We start from the raw sequence: 15456 nt of genomic DNA, 5'->3' as shown, positions 1-15456 counted from the left end.
CCTCCAGCTAAAGCAACAGATGTGTGTCACACACACATCCGAGAAAGCAGATGAAAAAACGTCCTTCCTACAGATGACTACACAGTGAGGAACAGGAAAGAGGACATGCATTACATAGTCTTGCATTAAAGAAAGAGAAGGAAAGAGAGGGAGAAGGAGTGTGTATGTGCACGTCTGTGTGTGTGTGTGTGTGTGTGTGTGTGGGTGTGTGATGTAGACAGTGACTGTCCTCATCATGATGATTGTGTGTTAGTCGGGTATGTGCAGCACATGGACGGATAAAACACACAGGGGGGACTGAGCAACTCTGAAACATTCCTCTAGCCCAAACAGTTAGAGGTGAACAAAACAGCAGTAATCCTCTGTCTCTCTGCGTTTCTCTTTCCAGCTCTCCTGCTTGTTGTAATAAAGTGCAGCAGGAATAGCAGCGGTCCATTAGAATAGTGTGGTTGAGTAAAAGCAGCGGGTGGCATGATATGTAATAACAAGAAGGCCGCTGAGTGCAGACAGTCGTCCACAGGCCATGCCGCTTGTTTAGAGTTTATACAAAACTCAGGGCTCACAGTAACTTCGAGCTGACAGCAGGGATAATCAGAAATCAGATCTCCCTTTCTATCTTTCCTACCTCTGTCTGTCAGTGGCTTTTCTCTCTGTCGCTGTCTTCTGCACACACATGACCTCTGTCACTGTGTCTTGGAGTCAAAGTTAAAACAACAACAGTGTCTGATAGCACTCTATGAGTTTACAATGGGGTGACACGCCATGTGTTTGTTCCCTTTTTCACAAGCCTACATCAAAGGGATAAACAGTGGCCCTACCTGCTGAGGCTCTGTACATGGGGGGGCTCATGAAGTAGGCTTTCATATTATTGGCCAACGTTGTTGGATACATACCTCAGATTCCTTCAGTTTAATCTCTTATGTAATGGATATTCTCCTTTTCCACTGCCTACAGCTCCCCACTGCACCTCCTCCATGTTATCATAGCAAATACATACACTCTTAGATCATAATATATAAACATGTGGGGGACTGGAAGAATGAAACATTTCAGGCTATTAAAAGAAATCTCAACAAACATAGAGTAAGAGCATTATTCCTACAGTCTGGATTTCTATAAAAAAAAACTTTTAGTGTACGCGGGAGGCTGTTTTTGGTCCAATATGACAAGATGAGATGTTTTTATTTTTTACAGTTGAGGGAGAAAACCTTTTGATCTCGCTTTACGAGCCGAGCAGGAGGAATATAAGTGCTCTACCCCCTCTGGAGAAACCACATTTTAGAACTACAGTAGTCTCTTACAGTAACTTAACTATTGATGTCAAGCTGTGTGCTGTATAAAACCTCCTCATTGAACATATAAAGTGAATTTCTATGTTGCTACCACTGGTTTTCTCCCGCTAGTATGCAGAGGAGCTCACATACAGTTTTTTCTAATCATCTAGTGTAAAACAGCTTCTATAAATAACCTGATGTCAGGGGGAAAAGGGGTGGCTGGGGGGGACCTTTATTTTTAATAGCACTTCCTCTTTATCTCCTTTTTATTTCATCTCTTTACAGCACTGTCTCTTCTCTGAGTTTTTATCTGACGCATTCGACTTTTCAAACTCATTTTCTGAATCTTTTTGTGTCGGGAACTAGCCCAATGGGATCACAACCTGGGCTGAGACTCAGTACCCCGTTGTTTCTGTTGTGGTGTTTACAGGAAAAAACACTGAACAATGCCGGTCTGACTTCGATAGCCAAAGTCCTCAGCACCTCTGGCGTTCCCAAGACATTGCTCTTGCAGGCCAACCATGTATCAGCATCAAATAATGTCCATGTTTGTGGACTGTAGAAGCGGTTTTTATGAAACAATAGCGGAAGCGGTGCCTGGATTGTCTGAGCTGAGATAATCAGGGTCAAAATACAAAATTATGGTTTAGTGTGAGCTTCCAGACACTGATATAAGCAGCAAACAAAGAATTTCCTGTTTATTGTGATTTTTATTTCAGCAACAGGGTGTCTCGCTCTATTGTCTGACGAAACTGTTTACAATGCATCTACACCATTCACTGATTCTAAAAAAGCCACTCCATTCACGCAAGAGGAAATTATAGTGTACTGCATGATTCATTCCCTATTTAGGCATAATAACACTTACTTGTACGTTGGATGATGACACATAGTACAGTATTCCATTATGTCACACGATATGTTTACCCAGTGTATGCCTTCCTTCACGCATGCACTCAGATCAACGCACGCACATGTAGCTTTCAGTGAATAAGTGGATAAACTTGGAGTAATTTCAGCTGCTGTCAGTCAGACTAAATGACTTGCCCAAGATGGTCATCAGTCCTCCCTCCAACCCATCCACTTCTATGCAGAAAAGGGACCGCAGTGCGTCAGAAAAACGGCCAATCAATGGTTTTTCGGTGGCCTTATGCAGACTATCCATTTTTTTTCACTTCTTTATCAATGTTTAATGAAACAGGAAGAGAAGCAGCAAAATCCTTAGCAAAGCATGATAATGTATGAATGTGTGTAGAGGTGTTGTTTGTTGTAGCATTGTGTGTGTTTCTTGTTTATTACAGGACTGACAATTGCAAGAAGGCATGAAAAATTTAGTTAGAGGAAATATATGACAATATATAACATGAGTGAAGGGGGGAGGAGAGGGGTGGGATTATTGATCTGAGAAGTACTCAACATGATAGAGAAGGAAGGAAAGATGGACAAGCGGAGAGATGGGTATAATGAAAGAGAAAAACATGTTTCATTCTAGCTCTGTTGTTAGCGCTGCTCACATTAGCAGATTGGCTGCCAGAGGGCCATTAGTGAGGGCTGTTTCCCAGCAAAGACTGTTGACAAACCATTTAAAAATAGATGGTGTGCCATTTTCTGATATTGTCCACAGTCAGTTGCCTTCATAGCCCAGAGGGAGGAAATGCAACCTGTGTATTATCAAATCATATCTGATAGGAGGGTTGCATTTTGGGAAAGTGGTTTTAAAGTGTGAGGGAAAGATAGAACAAAGCAAGTCTTACTTCTAGTATCAAAGCATGCAGCAACGCACTGAATAAATGTGTGTTCACTCCTTTTTGAGGATCAAATACTGCTTTTCAAACGAAGAGAGGAATTCACATAAAAAGCCTGTGCAGACTCCCAGTGATGACACTGCCAATTTTTTCCTTGTGCATACATGGTAATGTTAAGCATGATATATACCACTGCATTCTAAACCAACACAATCATTTCTAAATCGCATCTTTAACGCGGCACAGCCTCCCACACACCTAATGGTATTTGGGATGCACCCTGACGTAAAGCTGTCAAACATAAATGCAGGCTGAATGCAGAATGAAAAAGCAAACAAAGATTAAAGAAGGATGAAGAAGGATGAATTATAGGTAAGATGCTTAAAACAGTCACCCCATACAGAAAAAAATATTTTTTGCAGATCTTTCTCTTTGTACTGAATTGGCTCTTCAGAATGCATTTTAGGGCCATTCTATAGTATGCCCAATATTTGTTTTGTTAAATGTGGTCTATGAAAACATGTAACATGAAATGAATTATAGAAAACACATTCATTTTGTCTTCACTTTCAAATTGCTTCTGAAAGCTGTTTGAAGATGAAATATACAACTGAATTAGACTGACAATGCATTTCTGAAGTGCTTTTCAATTTGGCATACGATGGCATAAAAATGCATTTGAAAGATATTAAGGAGTTTTAATAAGAAATACATGAACATATTCCCTGAAAGAGATTGGAAATGCATTATAATAAAATGCATTCATCAGTATATTTGAAGCTACACACATTCTGTATGTCTCTGTCATTCTATTCCCACCACTTTCTTTCTCTCTTTAGCTTTCTCTTCCTCCTTATTCTTCTACGGCTGCCTTGTACATGCATTTTGCGTTTATATGTGCTCCCTGTGCATCTGTGAGTGTGTTTGTTTGTGAGTGTTGGGGGCTGGTGTTGACTCATGCATGCAATGAGTTAGGACAAGGATCCCTCCCAGCAATGACACACACACACACACACACACACACACACACACACACACACACACACACACACACACACACACACACACACACACACACACACACACACACACACACATATACACTTTCACATATATTTACATGGTTGAATGGCAAAGACAGAGAGAACAGAGACACACACAGAAAAGCATAAAAAGTACTTGACATTTTTAATCCAAAGAACATTAAATAGGTGCCTCACACTCCATTCCTTGTCTATGTGTGTCCATACTCTAAACACATACTGTACATGTGAATATATATGGTACAATCATTTATTCATATAGCCCAAAAATCACAAATCCGCCTAAAAGGGCTTTTAGGTCAATCGCATAACCTGCATCAGTGGAAAATGTTGCATTTAACGTTACTTGCACAATTACTGTATACTGTATACAAGGCATAGAAAAAATAACAAAAGTATGTATAATGTAATCCAATATGGTAGACCAGTGATACTACATGTTTGAAACTGACCAACAGTCCAAAACCCCAAAGATATTCAGTTTGCTGTCACATAAGACAAAATAGCAGCAACTTCTCACAATTAAATTAGATAACTTGATTATCAAAATAATTGATGTTGATCCACTATTTGATTAATTGGCCAATTGTTCTACCCCTTTACTGAATTGCATTACTTTGTATGGTGTTGTTATTATTTTCTCCACCCCTTGTACTAGCTATTTGGCAATGTTCTGCAGAAGACATGGCTCATTTGCCGCAGTTTCCAGCCAATTTAAAAAAAAATACTTGATCATAGTGGCAAAATTAATTTCGCCAACTTGCCATCCTTTTCAGAGTAGTCAGAGTGCAGGATGAGTTACAGTCCCTGGATGTGGTAGGGTTCAGTGTCTTGCCCAAGGGCACTTCAGCAGTGTGGTTATTTTTAGACATAGGAACATGATCCCCAAGGGTTTCTTTAGCTAACCTGTGACCCTAAGACTTATGAATACATTTTGATAACGACTGGCATGTGCTTTCGAAAGAAAGCGGCCCCCTTGGCAAATGCGGAGGGAAAATTGCCGTGAAAGGACCAGAGTGTCTTTTTATGTCTCAGCTAGAGAACCTTCTTTGTCATCAGCTTATAAGGCAGACTTCAGGCATTATGGAAAAAGCAACAAAAATAGCTGAAATTGAAGGTATGCTGCTGGACTGCTGTGGCCCATCCCTGTGTTCGGCGGTCTGAGATATTTTTAAACTTTGCACCCCAGCCCACCCTCCACCTCATCATCTGCTCTTGCCCTCCCAACCAACCCCCTGTCTCTTCTGTGCTGTGCAACTGATCTCCTCAATACTGTTTCTCACTCGCACATACAAGAGGGAAAGGGACAGGGGGGGGTATAAATGTAGTGAGAGAACACTTGTAGCACTCGTAGCAACCCAGTGCTCCCAGTCTCCCAGCTGGAAGAAGAAATCAGCTGGTCTGAATTTTGGGTTGAATGTTGCATGATTTGGCGGCTTGGAATGTGAACACCAAGTTGAGCATTAACATCACTCCTGGGGCATTCTCATTTTCTCTCTCTCTCCTCTTCTTCCCTTCGTTCCTCTCCCCCATCTCTCTCTCTGTCAGACTGGTTGGCATAAGGCCAGTCAGCTGGTTATTAATTATGCCTTCTCCCCTTTTCACTATTTTCACTATCTCCCTCTTTTCACACTCCATTCTCCTCTCCTTTTTGCTCTACTAAACGGCCTTGCCCTGACATATATCCTGGGTTCCCGTCCACTTCTCCTCCTCTATCTCCCGCTCTCTTTCTCGCTCTTTTTTCTCTTCCTTAGGGCTCTGTTTGTAAACGTCCAGAGGAGAAGAATGAGGGAACAAATTATGAAACACAGGAGTGCATTCCATACCTTGTTTAGAAAGAATTCTCCAACAGCGCAGATGGGGAGAGGAGCCACTTCCCCCAGCGATTCTACCCCCACTTTCAAGCCATATGGGTCTTTTTACGTCTGTGGTCTTTAGGGGTATCTATGACATTTGTCCTTACCATACTTAAGCACGGTTATTACTCTTAAAGTGTTCTATATCACTCTTCCCTCTGCTCTATCAAAATGTACAAATTTTTATGGTGCTGTAATGAAGTGCACTTGAGTGGGGTGAAAAAAACGTACTGACTCTCTACTCACAGCAACTTTTCATCCAGCAAGACTGGAACATGCTTACTGTAAGTTTTAGCAACAGGTTGACTACATTGATTACTTCAGTGACCCATCAGGCTAGAGAGGCACTCTTATTCTGGCTGCTCTCCTCTGCAATTCTCAACAGAGAATACTTGACAAAGGCAGCACTGAGAAACTTTCCAAAACAGTGCACTGAGCAAAGCAAACAAAGGAAATTGACAATATTGAGAGCGATTTGATGTTGATGTGTTAAAGAAGCGAGCTTGAGCTTTGACTACAGCGCAGAGGAGCTGAGCATGCTGCTTCCACGTTAGCACGACCCTGAGGAAAACTGCCTGTTGCGTCTGGGAAAGGTTACCTTGTTCGCAATCAAATTTACAGTTCAAACAGAGGACATAAGGGCCCTACCAGTTTTTTAGTAGCATATGTTAAAGGCAGCCCTAAACCCTTTGGTAATACTGTAACTCTAGAGATAGAAGATCAGTATAGAGTACTGTTGTTGGTTGACTTCTGACCTGAATTCTCTCTCTTGTTCATCTCTCTTTGACCAGAGGATAGTTGTACAAGTTCATGGTTCAACAGTTGCATGAAAGTGTCCTGAGTATCTTAAGTATCAGTAAATCATAGTGAATTCTGGGTAAAATATGACTCTTTTCCAACTAATAAACACAACTGATGTAGCTTCTTGGCTGTGATTACTCCAGCAGAAAACATGAGTTGTGGAAGAATGTAAAAGATACAGTTTTGACTGTGAAATTCACTGATCCAGAAAGCAAAAGATAAGCCTTTTCCCTTGTCTCTGCCTGCTGCACAACATAGTTAACAAACCAAAAATTGAGCTGTTTTCCTCTTCTTTGTCGGCAGATAACACTGATTGTCAGTTGTCAGCAGGTACTGTGCTATTGGTCTTTACCACACACAGCTCAGATATAGCCTGCAGCTAGTCTACTGTAGCTAATACTTTTGGCGTAAAAGCAATACTAGTGGCCCAGTGGTTAAGACACATACCATATAACTGCAATTTCCCTGGGTTGATTCCTTTTTGGGGACCTGTGTTGCAGGTCGAATTTGTTTCTGTGTTAACAATCAGATGCATCTGCTGACAACTGACAAAAAGAAGAAAACATGGGGTCAGTTTATGGTTTGCTAACAGAGCAGTTCAGTGAGCAATGGGGACAGCAACTGTTTTTGGAGACTGCAGTAACCCACTGGCAATATTTACACCTTCTCTATTGCTTTGCTTCACTTTCATCTTTAAATTTTATTTACCTATCTAGAACTGATCATCCTTATGGTCATCAACACTGTTCAATCCATGGATTTAGAGAATGGATTACAGGTAGACCCGAGCCCTAGGCCTTACTGTAACACTTGAATGGATTTTGCGTATTCATAAGACACCCTCTTAATGGCCATATGGGGAGCTCTTGCTCCAAATGCGGGATTCGATCTGAAATAGACAAAAGTGGACAGGTGCAGATGGTTTGCTTGAATTTGAAATTAGTTTTCAAAAGCATCCTTTGTGTTCACACCATTGTTTTACAAATAAGCATAAGGCATGAGAACATTTAGTGGCGTGTTACTGTATAATAATCGATGCAAATCTATGGAAATTATTACACATTGTGTGTGTGCCACAGACAGGCATGTGCGCACGTGTGTGTTTCTATGTGCCACATGGGTTATTGTGTGTGCCCACATGTGTAGGTTGATTTCATGTCTTGCTGATAGCTAATCTTTTGTGCGGCTGTCCCTCACTCTGTCTCTTTCTGGGTTTAGTTGCTATGGCAATGAGAGTGGGGAGAGGTGGAGAGCCATGGAAAGGAATAAGAATATGTGTCTGGAAAGCCCATCAAGTCTGACTGAGAAATCACTGTACCAGCACATCTTTACATCCGCAGGTCAACACAGTGTGCCAGATCAGAATGAGAGGTTCACTTCAGTTTTTGTTTAATTCTGTGGTTTTGACACGTGAACCTCTTATGCTTAACCCAAATACACAATATATCAGGATTTGTTGAAAGCTTGGATGCGAACGACACGTATGTGATGTAATGTTTGAGGAATTTGCATGAGGGTTGAAACAATTACTGCCCACAATTCACATCTGACTTGTTTAGGTACATACAGTAGTCCTGGCTATGTGCAGTTCAGAGAAGTGACCTTGTACACAGCCAGCGTGAAAAACAGCGGGAGCTCAGAGCCCAGAGCTGAAAGTACCAGAGCTGTCAGGCAGACTGGGGCCAGGAGGAGAGGCTCCATATCCCCACAGCCCAGCAGGCACCACAGCACTGTCTCCACGTCTCCTGACTGGCACCACTACAGCTGCCATATGGAATCACAATCGCCTTTAATTTGCTCTGTGTTCTCAGCCACGGCCTAATGGCAGCCTTGTTTACCCCTCAACAGAAGTGCGAGCCACTCTCTCTCTCTCTCTCTCTCTCACTTTTTTCTTTCTTTTAAAATTGGTGTGTGTGTGAATATTTGTGTGCGCAGATAATCATAGTGATGATCAACATTACCCAGTATGTGTGCTGCCTGCTGCCAAAGAGGCCAAAAGGGTAGTGTAGATCATCACTATGATTATCTCTGTGCGCACGCACACATACACAAGTACACACACTAAAACAAAGTGCCATGTAGACACTGCAAGGTCATGCAAGAGCTCTGCCAGCCCACATTTTCTCTAACAAATGCTGTCAAGCATTTCTCGGTGGGCACATACAGAAGTTTGTGATTTCCAAAATAATAGAATGGCAAAATGTTTTAGATTACTTTGGCAATATGAAATTATGAACGCAGTATTTTTACTTGTAACAGAGTATTTCTACACTGTGGTATTGCTACTTTTACTGAAATAAAAATGAACTACAGGTAGTGTTGGGTTGATCTGCAAACCCCATGTAAAATTAGGCGGGGGAGTGAGGATAATATAAAGTGAAGTATGGTTCAGTATCTGTTGAACGGCCTACTTGACAGGATGTCTGTCTTAACTAAATTCACTCATATGTGTCTCTGACAGATCACAATAAGCTAAATAAATATTCTTTGCCAGGCTAATTGAAAAGGGACACAAGCTGAAACATCACGTCCTTGCTCATCTGCTGCTTCTGAAAGAAAAGTTGGACAGGAATGAACACCCGTGTGTGATTTTTCTCATCACTGTATACTTTGGCAGCCTAACATAGTCAGAAACATACTTACCTTTTAATGACCCCTCTTTGTTCCTGATCATAAAAGCTCCATTTTGACTGTGAAAGCATGTTAAATAAAGATATCAGAGTGAAATTTAAAATCTAATTTAATTTTTAGAAGCCATTTTATGTTATGTTTTATGCTTGAGACACTCGCACACTGAGGTGCAAACATTCCGAATCAGCAGCTCTCATTATTTCCATTCTGACAAGGACTAATTTTTGCCTCTCACGGCCCAGTAGTGATCAATAATATTTACCCAAAGATCAGCATGGGACAAATTAAGGTTATGATTGGTGACATCAATTGGTGGATGTCCTTCAGACACATACTTGCAAAGACGGGTTGGTCTGTGTGTGTGTTTGTGTGTGTCTTTGTGTGCGCGTATATGGGCTTGTTTTACTATACTCATACTATAATAGGGGGATTAAGGTATGGAAGCAGATAAAGATAAAGATTTGAAAGATTTGCATAACTGAATCTTTACTCAGTAGTGTTTAGCTATTTTTGAAAACTAATCAATACTGAGTACTCTCTGTTGAAATTTAAATACCAATAAATAATATATCACTAAAATGTGTTACTCTGAAAACCTTTAGAAATCTATCTGAATTTATTTGGTCTGAGTTATGGGCCCTTACCAGGCAGGAAACTAATGATAGACACATTGAATTGCATTATGAAACAAAAGGATCTGAAGTTTTTAGGGGTATCGAGGATATCTAAGCGTCTGCTGATTTTAGTTCGACCATTACTAACATTTCAATGAAAGACCAATGCTAAATTGCTGGAATGCCCCTTTAATTAAATAAGTAAATCATGATCAGTGTATATGGAACTTTCCATCTCCATTACCTCCCGTTGATCCCATGGTGCTCAGTTGTTAATATCTCAGTGTGAGTGTGAAATGGACCACACTGTAACCTTTATTCCCTGAATTTGACTCTGAGTGTGTGTGTGTATGTTTGTATGTGTTTACATTTGCTTCCCCAGAGATGACATTAAATGAAACAAATGCAGATGGTGTCAGGAACTTGGCTAGTCTCTCTCTGAATGGTTCTAGAGGAATGTCTGGAGTTTTCAGGCCCACTAACCACATACACGGTTCCAGTCTCACACTGCCAAGAGCCTGTAGCAGCAGCTGAAGAAAAAGCCACTGTGTGCAGTGAGATTGCCACTGCCTACTCATGCTGATGCACCTTTTTTTTTTTGTGCTGGAGGAATGATTGAAACCTCACTTGAGATGATGGGAGCAATATCTCAACGGGAACCAGAAACTGTGACAACCTTCACCATTTGAAATGCATTTCGACACTCATGTTGACCTGATTTTGATCGTCAGTCGCACTAGCGGTGGTTCAGCTCTATCTATCACTTAGAGCTGTTTCATAAGCCCTCATCAGGAGAAGTGTCTGAATCACTCTTCCACATTGTTCCATAGACAATAGGATTAATGCCAGCATCATCTATTCAGGCCCATTTTTCTCCGACTGACATTGCTTTGATACTTTACAATGATGAAAAATATGCCTTTAGTGAGTGGCTGTTAGTGCTGATTGCGGGAGACTGACCCTGATGACTTGTTTGTGTTTCACTTGACTGTCTACCATTTTCCTATTTCCTTCTATGCTCGTAGAATCACATCAGTGTGTGTATGTGTGTCTGCATAAACTAGGTCAGTAGGAGGACAGGAAATCTCTGTTCACTTATCTGTCTGACTGCAATGTGTCGCTCTAAAAGTTACTGCACACGAACACACCCACATGTGACACACACAAGGATGAAAACAGTTGCATACATGCCCATGTTTCTGTGCATAAGATTAAGATTTAGCACACTTCCTGCTTATATACACTCAAGTATATCTAAAAGACAGCTTGTGCCCTAGTCATCTTCCTCCCCTTCTTCTCTTCAGGATCTCCGCCTCTACTCTCACTCAAGGTTTTAGTTTCAATCTGGCTGGCATTTGTCTGCCTTTTCTCCTGCTTAACCTTCCATTACTGCTTACTTATATCATGAATAATCCCCGCTCTCCCCATCAGCCCATCTCTTAGCCTCTCCATTTTTCACTGTTCATTAAAATACACATTCATATTCATTGGGAAGACGTGTCAGCTTCATAATTTCAGAGGATTTCTAAGGTTGTGGGTTCTGTTGGTTAAGTCATTTTCTGTCAAACTGGAAGAGAAGAGAAGAGCTGGAGATGAGGAGAGATGTAAACTCATCAGGGGTGAAAAAGGTGACAAAGATATGAACCCCCCAAGGGGTCGGGGGACATTATGACATTGCAACAGAACATCTTGTGTGTGTGTGTGTGTGTGTGTATGTCGGTATGTCTGTATGTATGTGTGTGTGTGTTTGTTTCTGTGTGTGTGTGTGTGTGTGTGTGTGTGTGTGTGTCTGTTTGTATGTGTTTTTTTACCTCATTGGGACCTTTTCTGGAATAAACTCCAACCTTCTGAGGACCAGTAATGAGGCAAAATGTCAATTCCGAGGGTCCTGGTTAAGGTTAGGGTTGGGCTTTGGCCGTCCACAATGAATGGAAGTCAATGTAATGTCCTACCAACAAAAGCTGTGCAAACACAAGGTCATTTCAATTCAGCTTCTGTCATTTTCTGTGAGCTTGGTGTTTGCGCCCTTCTCATGGGACATAATTAGGCCACTGTAACAAGTGTTCTGTTTAACTACATCATAAGTAATGTGGGTCCATTTTAGCTAAACGTCTACACTGTTGTCTCATGACTTAGTCTAACGTTCCAAAACAAATCTAAAAGCAAATTGTTTAATTACTTCATGGTTATTACAGTATTAGCCTTGCTAATATTATCTTAGCATAAAGAAAATGGAACCATCAGGGAGCTGACATTAACTTTAAGATGGCACTTTGGCTGGGGAGCTCATCATGTCACAAACCAAAGCAGATCTTCGTGGACCCTAGTGGACATGCGGACGTGGAAAGTATGAATTAACCTTAATGTTATATGAGTGGAATTTAGAATGACAAGTACGCTAGCTAATTATAGACTCCATGGAAATAAAGTTAACACCCACCCTGCACCAATTTAAAAAACTAATTGGAGGTAAACGAATAACACAGTATGCATCCCCGTGGTGTGTGACTGTTTTCTCTGCAAGTTGGTTTTGCATGTCGAACTTGTGCTGATCTCAGCAGCTTACGGGCAGAGCAGGGCGTTGTGTCAGAGGAGGGAGCTGTGTGTCCTGATCCCATGGCAGGACCCAGCCAAAGTTTAAAAAACACTACAGTGCAGTTTAAGAGGCAGAGTTGGGAAGATGAAGCGGAAGGGAAGAGGGAGGACAGGAGAAAGAGAGAACAGCCAAATGCCAGGATTTATAAATCAGATCAGCACCAGCAAAATAGCCTACACATAAACCAGCCTGTGGCCAACAGGATGAAATATAATGAGAGAAAAGTGAAAGCGACAGAGATAGGAGACAAAACGTCAGCAGTTTCAAAAGGTGCAAAAATGCTTCCTCATTGTGGATCATAGCTGACAATAATGCAATGAGATTTTCAATATTGTATAGGTAAAATCCTTCTAATATATTTTTGTAAAAGTTATCAGAGGATAGTTAGAGGGTTTCAAGTCATATGATGCAGGCACTAATGGCCTCATTGTCTCCCAGGTCTTTCAGTCTGCACATCTGAGTGCCTGAGTGCAGCCCAGGTCTTGTTAGTTGATGGGGAGAGTGTCCATTTCCTCTGAGTGGGTGAAATGTAATATACAAGTAGAGCCCAAGCTGAAGAGCATAAAGTGGGAGGGCAATGAACGAGAGAGACAAAAGAGAAGATAAGAGTTGTTAGCGATGACGCAGGTGGGTGTCTGGTGCCTGTGTGTTGACCGCCACACTCTCAGACCCCCACGGTCGTTATCTTTGAGCTGCTGGCACTGATTGACAGCTCTAAGAGTCTCTTAGACTCAGCTGGACATGTTTGACACTGTGGTGACCAGCAGGCCACCTGCTTCTGATGTGCCATGCGCTGTTTGATCTGACAGATAAATGACACTGTAAGCATAGATCACAGGTGAACAGTCTGCAGCAATCCATCTAGGCAGCCACCCTGGAGAAAATGTGCATGTGGCCTTTGTGTGTATGAGTAAATGTTTGTCTATCTGTATGTGTGTATTGTTGGAGTCCAGTGATGACTAAATTGTCTATATGGTCCCAAAAGGCTGTAGGATTGATGGAGAGCTCCAGAGTGGAGTGGCTGTGAACAAGTTTGCTCCATTACAGCCAACGCTTTTAGCCTGATTTGTCAGCTCAGCAGCACTCACTTATCGACTGATCAATAAAGGGAAGTTGGACCAAACTTCTTCAGGGGGACCAACACTTACAGCACATCCGTCCACATCATCCCTCCGCAAACTTGAAGCGGCTTTGCCTGTTTGATTTTCCCTTGCTTCCTCTCCAGTTTTCTGTTTCAAACATAAATCGCCAGGAAGTTTAACTCTGATTCAATCACATCCAAATCAAACCTCTGTGACCTTCACGAGAATATTGCATGAGACGACTTCCTTTTCCACATGACTGGGCAAGCTGTGTCACAGATAGTTACTGGATAATTAAATTCAGCTGCAATTAAATTTATTACTTTGGTGAGCAGACATGGTTCATTGTAAACCACATGAAGAAGATGGACATTAAATGATGTAGAGCTGTAACGATCAGGTGATTAGTTGATTCGTCAATCTTCAGAAAAGGATTATGCCACTACTGACAAACATTTGATGCTTTCTGTTTCTCAAATGTGATGATCTTTTCCCTTTCCTCGCCTTACATTATAGTAAATTGATATATATATATTTAGGTTTTAGACTACTGTTGGACAAAACAAGACAGCAGTACTTGTGATGGACATTTTTCACAGTTGATTATTTATAATTAATTTATACCCATAAATATTATGGTGAAATATTATGGTTAATATTCATTTAAAAGATTAGGTCAGAAAATTAGTCAAAAGCTTGATTTAGTCTGAGAAAAGTTGCTGATTATTAGTACAAATACTGAAAGAATAATGATGATAGATCACTTTGTGTGTAATATAATCACATTATGGATGAATGAACCGCAGACTGGCTGAATTAGACTTTCCTAAGTTACCCTCTTAGGGTAGTGTCAAACTTCAGTATTGTGAGTGAACAGGATCAAGTGAAAGTCTCCAGCGTCTTTGCAGCAAAACACAATCGGCACAGTTAAATAGTAATCAGAAAAACTTTATCGATCCCAACAGGGAAATTGTTTTTTTTTACAATTGCTCAACACACAGTTAGGAAAAAGGAAGTAAATAAGTAAAAAAGTAAAAATTACTATGAAATATGAATAATAATATACATACACAGTAAGTGAATAGTAATATGTACAAACACAATGTGCAAAAATTAAAAAGTAATGTGCAAGGTAAAATCACAGGATGGAAAAAAAGTGCAAAAATGAAAACATGCAAAGTAGATTAACAGTATTTTAAAGTAAATTGGCCTTGTGTGCAAAGGTTCATTACATAAAGGCAAAGTTACGTAAATTTAAGCGTTGGCAACTTTTTGGGAGAGCCTTCCACTCCGGCAGCCACTCAGGCTTTCAATCAATGAATGGGGGACTGCGGAAAGCCCAGCATTAACTGATCACCACAGATCAGGCCATCTTACTGCAGTCCTGCTGCCCTGTACTTCCAACTGTTATTTATCACAAGCGCATATACAATGGTCGAGTTGCATTAACAAAATCAGCCTGGGTAATTTTTCTCAGGACTGCCATTATGGAGATGAATGTCACTGGGCACTACCAGCACTCAGCAAAACAGAGGGAGAGTGGGAAGGTTTGTTTTTTAATTTTTCTCCCAATTTCCTCGGTGTAGGTTTATAATGGTACCGACTCCTCTAGTCTTGCAGTGTGTTGAGAGAGTGGAGGCATGCTCTGAGGGTAAGCTGATCATCTCCCTTTGTGTTTTACAGTTCCCTTGCTTTTACTGTGAAAAAATCCTTTGTATATGTTCCTGTAATTACTTGTATAAGGTTTCACAACACAGAGATTAAACTTTCTAGGGTCAACGGGGAAACCGACCCATTGTAAAACTCCTCATTTT

The 15456-nt window shown here is 41.0% G+C and overlaps 1 protein-coding gene across 3 annotated transcripts in view; it reads left to right on the top strand.

The window, feature by feature from the left end:
• Positions 1-15456, top strand: part of arhgef25a (Rho guanine nucleotide exchange factor (GEF) 25a) — a 47005-nt gene that overhangs the window by 14337 nt on the left and 17212 nt on the right. The window lies entirely within an intron of this gene.

The sequence above is a fragment of the Xiphias gladius genome, chromosome 18, assembly GCF_016859285.1.
Source record: "Xiphias gladius isolate SHS-SW01 ecotype Sanya breed wild chromosome 18, ASM1685928v1, whole genome shotgun sequence".
NCBI lineage: Eukaryota > Metazoa > Chordata > Actinopteri > Istiophoriformes > Xiphiidae > Xiphias > Xiphias gladius.
Note: the sequence above shows the minus strand (reverse complement) of the source record. Positions and strands in the feature narration are given on the sequence as shown.